Source organism: Bombus huntii, unplaced genomic scaffold, assembly GCF_024542735.1.
Source record: "Bombus huntii isolate Logan2020A unplaced genomic scaffold, iyBomHunt1.1 ctg00000083.1, whole genome shotgun sequence".
Classification (NCBI taxonomy): Eukaryota; Metazoa; Arthropoda; class Insecta; order Hymenoptera; family Apidae; genus Bombus; species Bombus huntii.
Genome location: NW_026099338.1, coordinates 60,267 through 73,330, shown reverse-complemented (window position 1 = coordinate 73,330; position 13,064 = coordinate 60,267). Strand labels below are relative to the sequence as shown.

Here is a 13,064-nt window from a genome sequence, read left to right as displayed (position 1 = left end):
TCATTCCTTTCGTAATATCTACGACGTCTTCGGGATATTCTTTAGAAATTACTTTATTTCTGGTCAATATTCATTAACGAGCAACTTTTCTCTCTGTTTCTTATCACGATTTTTTTCACTTCATCACAATTGTACCGTTAGAAATTATTCAAAACATTGTTAAAATGTCCATGAAATATATGCAATTGCCGTATTGAATAAGCGAGTAATGAAGTTGCTGTTTCACTGAATAAAAGTGAAATCTCCAATGCGTGTGCTCAAGTAAAGATTGGTACATCAATGCCTATTATTCTTAATCAATATTCATCATTTAACAATTAGGACCGAATTTTTACAAACCAACTCTAAACCACGACCCAATTTACAAATAAAAAGATCGATGTGTAAATTAACTATCAACTATTAATCTCCAATCCTATGTGAAGATATAATGTTCGGACCAAATTTCTAAACTAACGTGGACAATTCATGCGGACTATTGGTGGTTGCTGCGCTACTTAGATCCAATGTGGCAGCCGGAAGACCAGGACTGACGCTGCCGGTTGCTTCCCGTGGCAAATGCTGCGATCTATTTAGCTTATTTCCAGGACTCGGTGGCGATCTATCTGCTGGTGTATCCGGTGGCGTAACCACGTTTCTGTGTCCGCTCACGTTCAGATGATTGTGCGTCGCCACGATCGGAGCTGGCGATGAGAGCAACAAGAGCGGTGGAGACATTGACACGTGTCGATGATGATGATGGTGATGATAGTGTTGGTACTGTGCAGCTCGGCCGTGCGTTGCGTGGCTGGTATTTAGTTGGTTCGTCACGGGCCCGACTTTCGTTGGGCAGCCAGCATGGTGGATGGTTAACGGGCCACGTAGTTGTTGTTGCTGTTGTAGCTGGTGCTGGTTCTGGTGCTGTTGCAGCTGCTGCTGACGCTGCAGCTGTACCGCCGCTTCGCACTGTTCGCGCGCTAACGCCTTCACGGCATTCGTCTTCTCCTACGAAATAAGAATGATAGGTTAGGTTGTAGTCAGGGGCCATAACAAATTAAAAAAGTTATAATATAAGAATTTACATTTTAGTTGAAATGATTTTAGTTACGAATAAGTATTAAAGATGATTCAAATCTTTTTCGTTACCGATAACCATGGTGAAAACTCTTTTGGATTACTTTCAGCCATTGTCAATCTTATTGTCAATACTACATGCTTGAAGTAGAAGGAGGGGTACAGAGAAAAAGACTTTTTCTCAGCAAATATAATCGTTACTCAATTATTTTGTTCAACAGTTTTACAAATCTCCCAAAAATAAACGAGAATACGAAAATACACTGAATATCGTGTGTATGGTTATTTATAAAATCCCCTTGAAATAGTTGCGATCGCGGATCACATAAACAAACGAACCTGTCATTCTACAGAGTATCTTTTTCGGTGAAATTATGCAAACGTAAATGTAACTTCGGTAGAACTCCTCGAGAACTTGTAAGCTTATATCACTCTGACCCAACCAGTCCACTCTAAAGTGTATAATTTATAAAAGGGGATTATATTAATACGCGGAGGATGTGGTAGGTGGTAAGTTTTGCATATGAATGTTCGTTGATACAACGAATGGTTAAATGGAGGTTTTCATGAATGTGATAAGGACTAGATCGAATGTTTTAACACTTATAACTAGAATGCGTATTTTTATACAAGTTTGTAGTTTTACGAACATAATCAAAGAAATAAAATTTTAATCGAGATTTATTTTCTTATATACGTATATTTTAGCGCATTTTATGCATTTTGCGCCATTTGCGTACTTTTCAATTTCGCACGAATAAAATAAAGATCAGCAATATAATTATAACGCTTCTTAAAAATGTGAAAAATCCTGGTTTCCTAAAAGCTTGCAATTGATTTCAGAAAAATTTTTACCAGATAAATTATGGTAACTCTGAAAAACAAAATTTCACGATAAAATGATTTCCGGGTAAAATACACATAAAAGATGATTTAGACGTGTTTGAACGTGTTCGTTTTCTTTTTTAATAGCGATATGTTCTTACCCTCTGCCACACGAAGACGTTATGGACCATTGCGCATTCACAAAACACGATGCCAAGGCCTATGAAAACCGACGTAACGACTGCCGGTGTGACACCAATTACCTCTCAGAGAAAAGACATCGACTCCCGACTGTCGGACGCCAACGCCGCGACGCATCTTAGTCCCCATCAGAGATAAGGCCCCAACCCCGACTTTCGGACTCCTTGGAATCCACACCAAACCCCCCAACATCCCCAAGCCAGGGTGTATATAAGCCGAGACTTCATCCAGCCCGGGGAGTTCTCGTTCTAGTTACTGTTCTTGTACAACACCCCTTTCTCTGTTCAACATTATTCTACTGTAAGTGCCAAAGTCATAATAAAGTTCGATAAAAGAGAATTAATAGTTGGGCTGCGACTCAGCTTTCTTTTCTCTCGCAACCCAAGTATCCATTTTACGTGACACCGGCGTCGAATGAAACTGGATGAATGTATACAATATCATACCTGAAAGCATTGTTAAAGGATTATTATAACACGTATGCCATAACAAGCGGGACAAAGAATCAGCGCAAATACATATTCTCAATACATATAATTCTCGAAGCGTAAACTATATACATATGCTTTTCATTGAAATTTTCAATACTAGTCGCAAATTATTTTTCAATTAATTTATTATTTAAGTCTTTATATATCAATTCTCGACGAATAAATTACTTAAATTATAGAGAATCTATCTTCAGACAATAGAGAATTCAATATTTTTGGTCGTTAAGTAATTTACAAATTTCTAAAACGATTACGTTCGAAGTTTTGGACAGTATTTGAAGTTTCTAACATGACATTAAAAAAAAAATAAATAAATTTTATGATATAATTAAAAAAACGTTGTAGTCTATCATAATTTCTATTCCGTCAAATTTATTAAAACGCAGTTTTCTTCTGAACAGAGTCAAAATGTCCGTCTTGAATCGAGTTCAACAGCTTAACGATCGATCGAGCGAATGATAGCTGTGTAAACTAGCATGACACAACGTAAACTTTAGATTAGATCTCGATCCATCCACCAGCCGTATTCATGCATGACATGAATATTCTGTTTCAGCTCTTTATAAATTAATCTGTTAAAACTTCCCTAAAAGACGATCATTTTTATTTTTCTAAGAAAAATAATGACTATTCGGCGTTAAAATTAACTTTATTTCCATTGGATTTCTAAACTGATTTCATACACTCAGAGATAGTTCACAGTATCTTTTAGATTCATGCCTGAATTCAAGAAAAATTAAACGTATAACTTATGTACTAGTATCTTTCAAAAGGTTAAAGTTGACAGAATTGAAGGAATTGGTTCTTACCAGTTAGAAAGACGGGAATGCTAATGAAAAACCTTCCGACAGCACATATCCGGCTGATGGATGATTTTTGCAGGTACTTGTTACTCCTGAAACAGACAAAATTTGAAGTGAAAGTCAGTTTCACGATTCTATGATAATTGAGCGAAATATAAAGGAACCAGTTTTTTGTTTAACAGCCAAGAATCTTTCAAAAATTCTACTGCAATTGATCCTTCAAATATATTTAGTCAGACAAAGGATAATCATAATCGCAACGTTAATCTTAACTTTAATTCAAGGATCAAACAGTATCATTATACATATAAAAGTAAACATAAAGTCTATCCACATTATTATTATTATTATTATTATTATTATTATTATTATTATTATTATTATTATTATTATTATTATTATTATTATTATTATTATTATTATTATTATTATTATTATTATTATTATTATTATTATTATTATTATTATTATTATTATTATTATTATTATTATTATTATTATTATTATTATTATTATTATTATTATTATTATTATTATTATTATTATTATTATTATTATTATTATTATTATTATTATTATTATTATTATTATTATTATTATTATTATTATTATTATTATTATTATTATTATTATTATTATTATTATTATTATTATTATTATTATTATTATTATTATTATTATTATTATTATTATTATTATTATTATTATTATTATTATTATTATTATTATTATTATTATTATTATTATTATTATTATTATTATTATTATTATTATTATTATTATTATTATTATTATTATTATTATTATTATTATTATTATTATTATTATTATTATTATTATTATTATTATTATTATTATTATTATTATTATTATTATTATTATTATTATTATTATTATTATTATTATTATTATTATTATTATTATTATTATTATTATTATTATTATTATTATTATTATTATTATTATTATTATTATTATTATTATTATTATTATTATTATTATTATTATTATTATTATTATTATTATTATTATTATTATTATTATTATTATTATTATTATTATTATTATTATTATTATTATTATTATTATTATTATTATTATTATTATTATTATTATTATTATTATTATTATTATTATTATTATTATTATTATTATTATTATTATTATTATTATTATTATTATTATTATTATTATTATTATTATTATTATTATTATTATTATTATTATTATTATTATTATTATTATTATTATTATTATTATTATTATTATTATTATTATAATATGTTATTCTATAATTGATTTTTATTTCTTTATTATCAATATTATTCTACTTTCTATAATGATTCAATTATAGATCTTATTTTTTGTCAATCATATTTCACTGAAAAGATCACTTTGAAAATAATCTAATAGTAAAAAATGAAAAATAATCTTTTTCTACCTTGTCTTCATTTTTTACAAACTCTGTCCACCGCCGTAAACCTATTAAATGCATGAAACGACAAAGCAAAGCTGCTTCACATAATTCCCCGCTCACGCAGTGTCAATCAGCTCACGACCGCAAACGATACTGCTAATTTCCAGCGACCACGAACGATTTCACCGTAATTGCCGGTGTGAAATTTACCAATACGTGCTCGAATTGGTCAATAATGAACAGAGCGCTCTTGCACACACTAATCTACCAACAAATAATATTGACTCAATTGAACAACAGCGCCTAGATTAACGGACAAACCGCATGTTCCAAACAGATTTACAATCACGGCAGAAAATACATGCCGTTATAGATGTTTCCTGGTCAAGACTAATTTCCACGCGTTAAGAACATTGTAACCGGAATCTAGGAAGAACTAGCACTTTCTGGAATAATACTATTGTGTCCTCGATTAATCTTTTCCCACTCATTTTCATCTCCAATTTCTCATGAGGCTAAGATTCCTGCATCTTTTATCATAATAATTTATTAATACTATTAATAAATTGAGACAATTTTACACGTCGTATTTTGCGTTATAAGATGACTTGTAATTTGTAAAATTTACCTGTAAAATTCCTTTGTTTGTTTTACCGAAGCAATAGTTGGCATTTCTATACGACAATAAGAATTTGTTAATACTAATAATTTGTAAGGTTATCATGTTATCATTCTTCTAATGGATAGTATATTATTGAAACTTTTTTTAATATTGAAACGCGATATTTTTTTGGAGAAGAAGTGCATAGTAGTAAAGAGTTGAATTCTACGGACGTAAAAAGTGGACATAACATTTTCTGTACATGGAGTCGCCTGGCCTAAACATTTTATGATTTCCGGGCAAAAAACAGACGAATCCAGCGCTGATTTTAAAGCAGCTTCATCCAAATAAGCCACAATAAGAAATTCCCACGAAACAGTTGCGTTCATCCCCTTTCGAGGTCGCCGACCTCTTTGAATGCGTTTCAAGTGCGTCGTACCAATGAAACTTCGAGTTCTAAACTAATTTCTCAGCCTTTTGCGTTAAATTTAACCTTCCGCGTTAGTGTATTTCGGACGAGCTCCTATTTTACGCTTTCGTCGACTTCACCAACGTAACACGCAGCATCCGCAAGTAAAACTGTCTCTTAAATTTGATGTGACACCGATACACGACGAGAAGAATCACAATGCCATTTTTATTCCACTTCGTTAATTTTTCGTCGTAAGGTTTAGCTGTAAATAGGATTAAAAAAATTTAGATTAACGAGGAATTTAAAATTGATCTGTTAAATCAACAATTTCCATTAGTTGTCAATAGATTTTATAAGCCTCAGATTACTGAGAAATTATACACATTGCAAAATATTTACCATTGGTTACCCACGCTACACGTAAATTTGATCAATCTACCAATGCACTAACACTGCAATAAATTTCTATTGCAACATTCCACGCTCCTTTGCCGCACCTTAAACTCCTCGCTAGATTTATTCCACCTTAAAGTGTCACATAACTCCTACGACACCGATATCAAATCTTAAACTCCACCAAATTCCAGAGAAACTTGATTTCGTCGAAAGTAAGAGATTAAATTTAAAAAGCAATTTATTTCATCTTTAAACTATCCCAAACTTCTTAAATATAATTTATATATATAAAATATTATACACTTATTGTGTGCATTATATATTTCAAGAACTTTGCAATAAAAAATAAAACTTATTACATTTAAGATATGGTTATATCGCACAGGCTCGAATATGATAAAGAGGTTAAATAAATGTCTCGAATCTCCGCAACAAACTCACACAAACCACCTAAAACACGTATACACAATGTGCATTCACTACGAACTCGACTCCCATTCCCTGCCAAAATCACAGGCATGCAGAGTCAATTTCACTGCTCGAGCTAGTTGAATAGGGAAGAAGGTCGAGAGCTGGAGTTAAGGAGCATAGTTGGTAAAGAATCGCGTGCCGCCGCGCCATTAAGATCAAGCCCACGATCTCAACAATAAATATTAGACGGTTCTCTGACCTGCATTTCGCGTGCGACTCGGGACGATTCAAAAACGCGTAAATTTCCCATGAGTCGAATCAAACGTTCGCGATTTATCGCATTTAGGTTATATCGATATTGTCCACGAGTGGAGGCATTCAAACACAGATTGCTTTGTGTCACTCTATCGTAACTGCCCGTAATACATGATAATTTAATTTCGAATTCTTTCGAATATATGCACGTAACGAAAAATTTGTATTGGTTAGTCAATTGCAGACCAACCAGTTGTTAGCCAGTGAAAATAATGTAGATAATAATAGTGAAGAATTAGCTCGAGAAGAGTAAACAAACAAGGCGCCTTAATAAAAGGCACAATGTGGGTCCGCAAAGTAGTGGGATTTCGGCGCATGCGCATTGTTTCGCATCAACTTACAATTAGACATGCACGAAAGCTTCATTTCTGCCGCATACATACTTGGATTCGCGTGCATGAAATTCACAAAGTAGGTTATTGCTTGAAAAACAGCTTTAATCGAGCGAAGCTTTTAACCAGACTGAAATCAAGTCTTGGTTTCTTTAGAAATTCAGATGGAATAAGAGAAACCTATTTTATCTGTGGATAAAGGTTAGGCTGCATCGGTTGGCTTATATGACTTTCCGGTGACTTTGAAGGGTAATACGGCGCCGGCGGTCGAGAAGGTAACTTCTCTATTGAACGAGATCTCATTGATCTCGTCTAAGCAGGAAGAGTCTGTCGGCCCTTTGATTTTATACGAGTCTTTCCATTCACGATCGTGCGAGCTGGCTACAGGCGACGACACGGACCCCCGACAAAACTGTCTGAGCCTATTCAAGGCGACGTCAAATAGTTTCACTCGGAGAGATGAATGGAGATAAGAATCACCGGAGCGTCTCTGCGCTTCGATGACAATGATATTTGGTAAATCCTCTTCTTGTTTCTCGTTTTGAAAGAAGGTTGTAAAGAAGAGTGCTACTAGATCGTCTAGGGAAATCACACGGTATATATTGCGTAATGCTATTGATTTATCAAAAATAACAAGAGGTTAAGGAGCTTTGGGAAGGTTGATTCAATTTTTTATAACCTGACATCTCTTTGAACAAATGTCTTAAGAAACGCTTGAATAAAATGTTAAAAAAAATAATAATCTTTTAATGAAATAATCATCTAAAATGAAATCTTTTCCTGTATTTTTAGACAATAAGATTTACTATATCCTACGCCATAATAAGAATCAATTTGCTATGAACTGGTATCTCGGAAATTGTAAGAATTCAGAAAATATAAGGAGGCCGGAAGAGGTAAATGAAATCCACAGAAACATTGATCCAACCTCAGCCCAGTTAGCCAACAAACTAAAATATCTCGCTGCCTTTTCTATATTTACGACCAGAACGTGGTCATTAATTGAGTCTAGCGACTGCACCGTAGACGAGTCACTGACCGATGTTGCTTTAATGGATATGCGGAAAATCACGTGTTCCAGGTTCCAGGGATATAGTTGTTTTCATTTCCGGAGAATACGGTCGACTCGCGTGTGTATACCAATCTATCTGAGGATAGGTGTTCGTTAGAATTACTAACTATATTACTTTCAACCTTGTGATTAAAATTTTTAAACGTCACTTAATAGCAATTCAGTCGAGTAAGTACAAACTTTCAAATGTCCTAATTTTCAAATCTTTATATTTTTTAATCTCAAAGATATTTTATTATTTGCCGTAGATCAAGCTTCGTGTTACCGGTACTGTAACATTACAATCCTACGAGAAGCAGAAAATAGTGAAAAAATCTGACCTAATAGATAGTAGTCAATATTCCTTTGATGCGTCTTATGCGAACCGCAGTTAGAGGAAATGCAAATAAGCTCTTGCGAAACGGTTTGCCGCACGACAAGCCTACGAACAACGCCCAATGCAAGTTCGGTGGGAGTTACAGGAAGAGGGACGTCTAAAATCAACTAGGAATCCCTATTCAATCGTCTAATTTTCGATTCCGGCATTGAACTTCCCGAAGAAAATTAAATACAATTCCGACTCGAGATTTAATTTCAGTCTCGTAGCTAATGCAATCTAATCGCGTTTGCAAAGCTACGCTTCCGGTTAGAAGCCACGCGCTTCGATCGCGTACTTTCCGCATCGGAAGCGTACGCTTCGGTACTAACCGCGTCGATTTTCAAAGGAATCATTGGACACCGGAAGAAGAAGAAGGAGTAAGAATAAAAGCACGTAAACCGGCAGGAAGTCAATCGAGACAAAATCGATATCGTTGAAAGTCGAAAAAAGACCCGAATTTAGGCTACAGTACATATTCGAATTGAATATATTCAAGGTTTAGATTTTCTTCTCCTGAAAATTATAAACATAAATGAGTCGACAAGCGATCTTGAAAAGCGTCTGTTCCATCTAGATTATGTAAATTGCGTGAATTACCGTTAGCCATAATTCATAATTTATCGAAAAAGCGCGCTTCTTCTCAACCACGCTTTCCCCTACCAGCACCGACATTATCGGCAGATCGATAAGTATCAAAATACCACAAAGATATTAATCTCATCTTTCTTCTAACCGCGAAAAAATGCCGCGCAAATGATAAAACAACAGATCAGCCAGAAACATCGAATTCTCCACGCTTCCGACTTGCAAGAAGAAAAACAAAGTTATTTGTGTATGATGGAAACGTCTCTGGACGATGCTCTTGTCACAGACGAAATTCGAGCAGCTGTATATAACAAACCGAAATTCCGAACGCCTTATCGCGTGTGACCGTCCGGTCAGCATCCGTTCTCAGCCGCCTGAGTGGCATTCGATCACTCCAGCCGTTCTCCGAATTTTACACTAAGTATAAACAAAACCTTCTCCCACTCCAACGAATGGAAGAATATAAATTCTCCCTTCAAAATCATCCAGTCAGTCTAATAAAAAAATTCTTAACTAATCCAAGTATCGAAAGTGTATCATCGCGAACCGAAAAAATTGTATAAATTGAGTAAAAAATAAAAAGAACTTTATCTCCTTGTCGGAAATTAACAAGTTCCTTATTTTTTACCTTAATTTTACACGACATTTTTGGCGATCCGTGCCAGGATCTATTCACTTCAGTGCAAATTTGTAGAGATAGTGGACGTAATAGTAGTATGATTTAATACTTGATGTGTCTTTTTTTTCTTTGACATATAGGTCACTGTGGGGAGTAATATTGATCTAGATATAACTATCTTTTCTGAGAAGTACGTATATGCTTATGGGAACTATGTTTGGTTAATCAATAGAGCCATTCTTTTGAGAAATTGAATCTAGAAGAATTTGACGATATTTTGCCTTGTTTCAATAGTACATCATTTTAAAGAAACGCCTGCGATTATAGTATATAATTGCACATATACATATAATTGAACATAACAGAGTTTGATGTTCTGAACACCACGGTTGTAAGATTTTATTGAGACCCCAGTATTGTATCCGCACGGTGTGACCCTCTGTTGATGATTGCCCTCTCCACCAGCCGTTTAGTCTCATCTGTCTATCGTGCCTTACCGGCCAGGGGGTTTCCCTAACATCTGAGATATCAGATTTGCAGCTCGGAGAGGACAGATAATTCGGAATATCCCAAAGAAGGGCAAGGTACTGGCCGAGCCCCAAATCACTTACATAGAATTACTTACATAGAATTACTTACATAGAACAATCACTTACATAGAATTTTTTTTTTCTTTTCTTTTCTTTTCTTTTTTATTTTCTTGTTGAAATTATAATTAATTCTCACGTCGAGAATTTTCAGTTACTTTACTTAGTATTATACAGTGTTAGCTGATTATTAATAATAAGTTAAGACTTATTATAGATAAATATAATTTACTCACATAGAATAAATTCATTTAATTAATTATGAGATTAATTCACTTACATAATTATGACATACAAGTAAATTTTATAACCACAAATTTTATAACCACAAATTTTTAAATGTTATACTTTGAATCTGTTCTTACATTTAATTTTAATTTTAATTTTAATTTAAAAAAAAACCTTACAGCCAGTACCTCTAAAATATTCGATAAAAATTCTGATGAAACATTAATTGAAACATCTAAACGCGACAGAGAATGGATATAATTATACAATTTTCCAATATTTCAACATTCATTCATGTACACCGATTTTTATTATCACATTTGTTTCATATCTGAAGAATATGTATTTGTTGGCATCAAAATATTCTCTGTTTCAATCCTTGGTCATTTTAGATCGAGACTTCAAAATCTTCTTGATTAAAATTCTTAAATTTTTTTAAATGAGAATCATTAATTAGAGGACAAAAAGTTGTTTCAATTATTTGAACATTCTGCTATTCATAGAATAACATATTTCATTTTAAATTAAAACGAGAATAAATACTATTGTGTATAAATTTAATAGAACGACACACGTGATTTGTAGTCAACACTGTGACAGTTTGTGCAATTACCTTTTAATCGAGTGGAAACGAGAGCATTTTCAAATTTCTATTAACCAACGGTATTATCAATCAATTTTAACAATGATTGAAGGTTGCAAAATTAAATATAAAATGATTTATTAATAGCATACGTAGTGTTAAATTTGCAAACAAGCAGCGTATCTTTTAAGAATAATAAAGACACCAGAAAATAAAGATAATATTCTAATTACATTGCAAATTAATGAATAATTTAAGAAATGTATTTTTGTTATATTAATGTATCACAGATTCTAGGTAAAGTATTAATTTAATTTACTTATTACTTAGGAGATTGTATTTGAAATATAATTACAATTTGTAAGGTGTAATCAGCACACCTTTAAGCTAGTAGATATTTGGTAGCAGTTCTCAAGTCTTTGTGCAATATAGCACAATTGAGTTTAACCGAGTTTAATCCCTTTGACCAGCCAGCTTCCAATTTCATTTATGGCATAATCTCCTGACAATTTCATGCCCTTCAGAAGAAACACAATGTCCTATTATCGTTTTGTGATCGTTGAATATGATCACTCTAGCGTTTTAATCTCCTTTCTATGTATGATGCGGGTATACCGTTTTCTGTTGTTTTTAGATTCAAGTGACGAAAACTTATGAAATGATATTTTAAGTTTAAACTGATCAATTAATTTAATTAATTGATTTATTGTAGCAACAATGGTAAATTGTTTAAATAGAGAAAGAAATTTACAACGAAAAATGTATGAATGTAATATTTGAAATCTAAAATGATAAATTATTGTGCGAAAATAATAAAACTCGCAATGTCAGCACATGGTCTCATTAGAACGTGTTTAACGAGCGTTTAAAATGAAAACGTTGAGGCTCTCGTGGTGTAAAAAGGCTAAATTCCTCATAAAAATACAAGAAATGAGAGGGAACGTTCGCCCTTGAACACATAAAACCAAAAAAAAAAAAAAAAAAGAATAGAAAAGGAAAAAAACCACAAATTTTAGTGTAGCTATTTTACTGAAACTTATTATATCATTTTAACAGCTATATATAAAACGTTGAATTATTTCCTTTCGCGCAGAGCAATTTTATTTCAAATTTCTAGCTTCAGAATGATAATTACGTATTTGTAATTATCAACAAGCTTTAAAAATATGGAATATTCAGCCAGATGAAATATAGGTAAAGTATTTAGAAGAAAAAAGATTGAAATGTTTTATATAAAGCGATTAAATTAAGTGGTTGAGTTTGAAAATTTGACTCGGTTTAATAATTCAATGGAAAAAATATTCGCCCTATGAAAAAAAATTCATGTTCCTGTCGATATATCGGCGAGGTGCTCCTCTACTTTCGACTGCTCTGCAATTCAAATGCAATACTCGAATATACATGGCGAAAGAAATGGAAATTGAGTAATTTAAGGGAACCAATTACTCTCGCGTCGACGTAACTTCAAAATGTTTCACGTGTCGGTGTTTGCGAAATGAAGTTCGTCGTTATCCGATTAACACGCTTGCAGATGCGTTCTTTTTGTTGCAAAGTAAATGAACAAATTGTACGAGGCAACTGTCATTAGCGTAATTTTAACGTATACATTTACAGTATGATATTAACCATTATTCAGGATTGTTAAAGTGAATTAATGCGTAACTGCGTCATCCACGATTGACCATGATTATGGTAGTGACTATTGCTATAAATGAAGCTTAATAGTTGTCGAAAAGAATCACTCGAAAATCGTGTTCATAAATCATTCTCTCGTC

General features: G+C 32.5%; 2 protein-coding genes and 1 long non-coding RNA gene across 15 annotated transcripts in view; 1 reads left to right on the top strand and 2 right to left on the bottom strand.

The window, feature by feature from the left end:
- Positions 1 to 13,064, bottom strand: part of LOC126876556 (venom serine protease Bi-VSP-like) — a 143,808-nt gene that overhangs the window by 115,166 nt on the left and 15,578 nt on the right. The gene's annotated exons all lie outside the window — the stretch shown is intronic.
- Positions 1 to 13,064, top strand: part of LOC126876562 (omega-amidase NIT2-A-like) — a 129,069-nt gene that overhangs the window by 114,006 nt on the left and 1,999 nt on the right. The window lies entirely within an intron of this gene.
- On the bottom strand, positions 3,415 to 6,412 carry LOC126876573 (uncharacterized). The gene is made up of 4 exons (XR_007694329.1): positions 6,203 to 6,412; positions 5,419 to 6,065; positions 4,815 to 5,320; positions 3,415 to 3,465 (listed from the first exon to the last, which is right to left on the bottom strand). It is a non-coding gene; the product is annotated as an uncharacterized LOC126876573 (long non-coding RNA).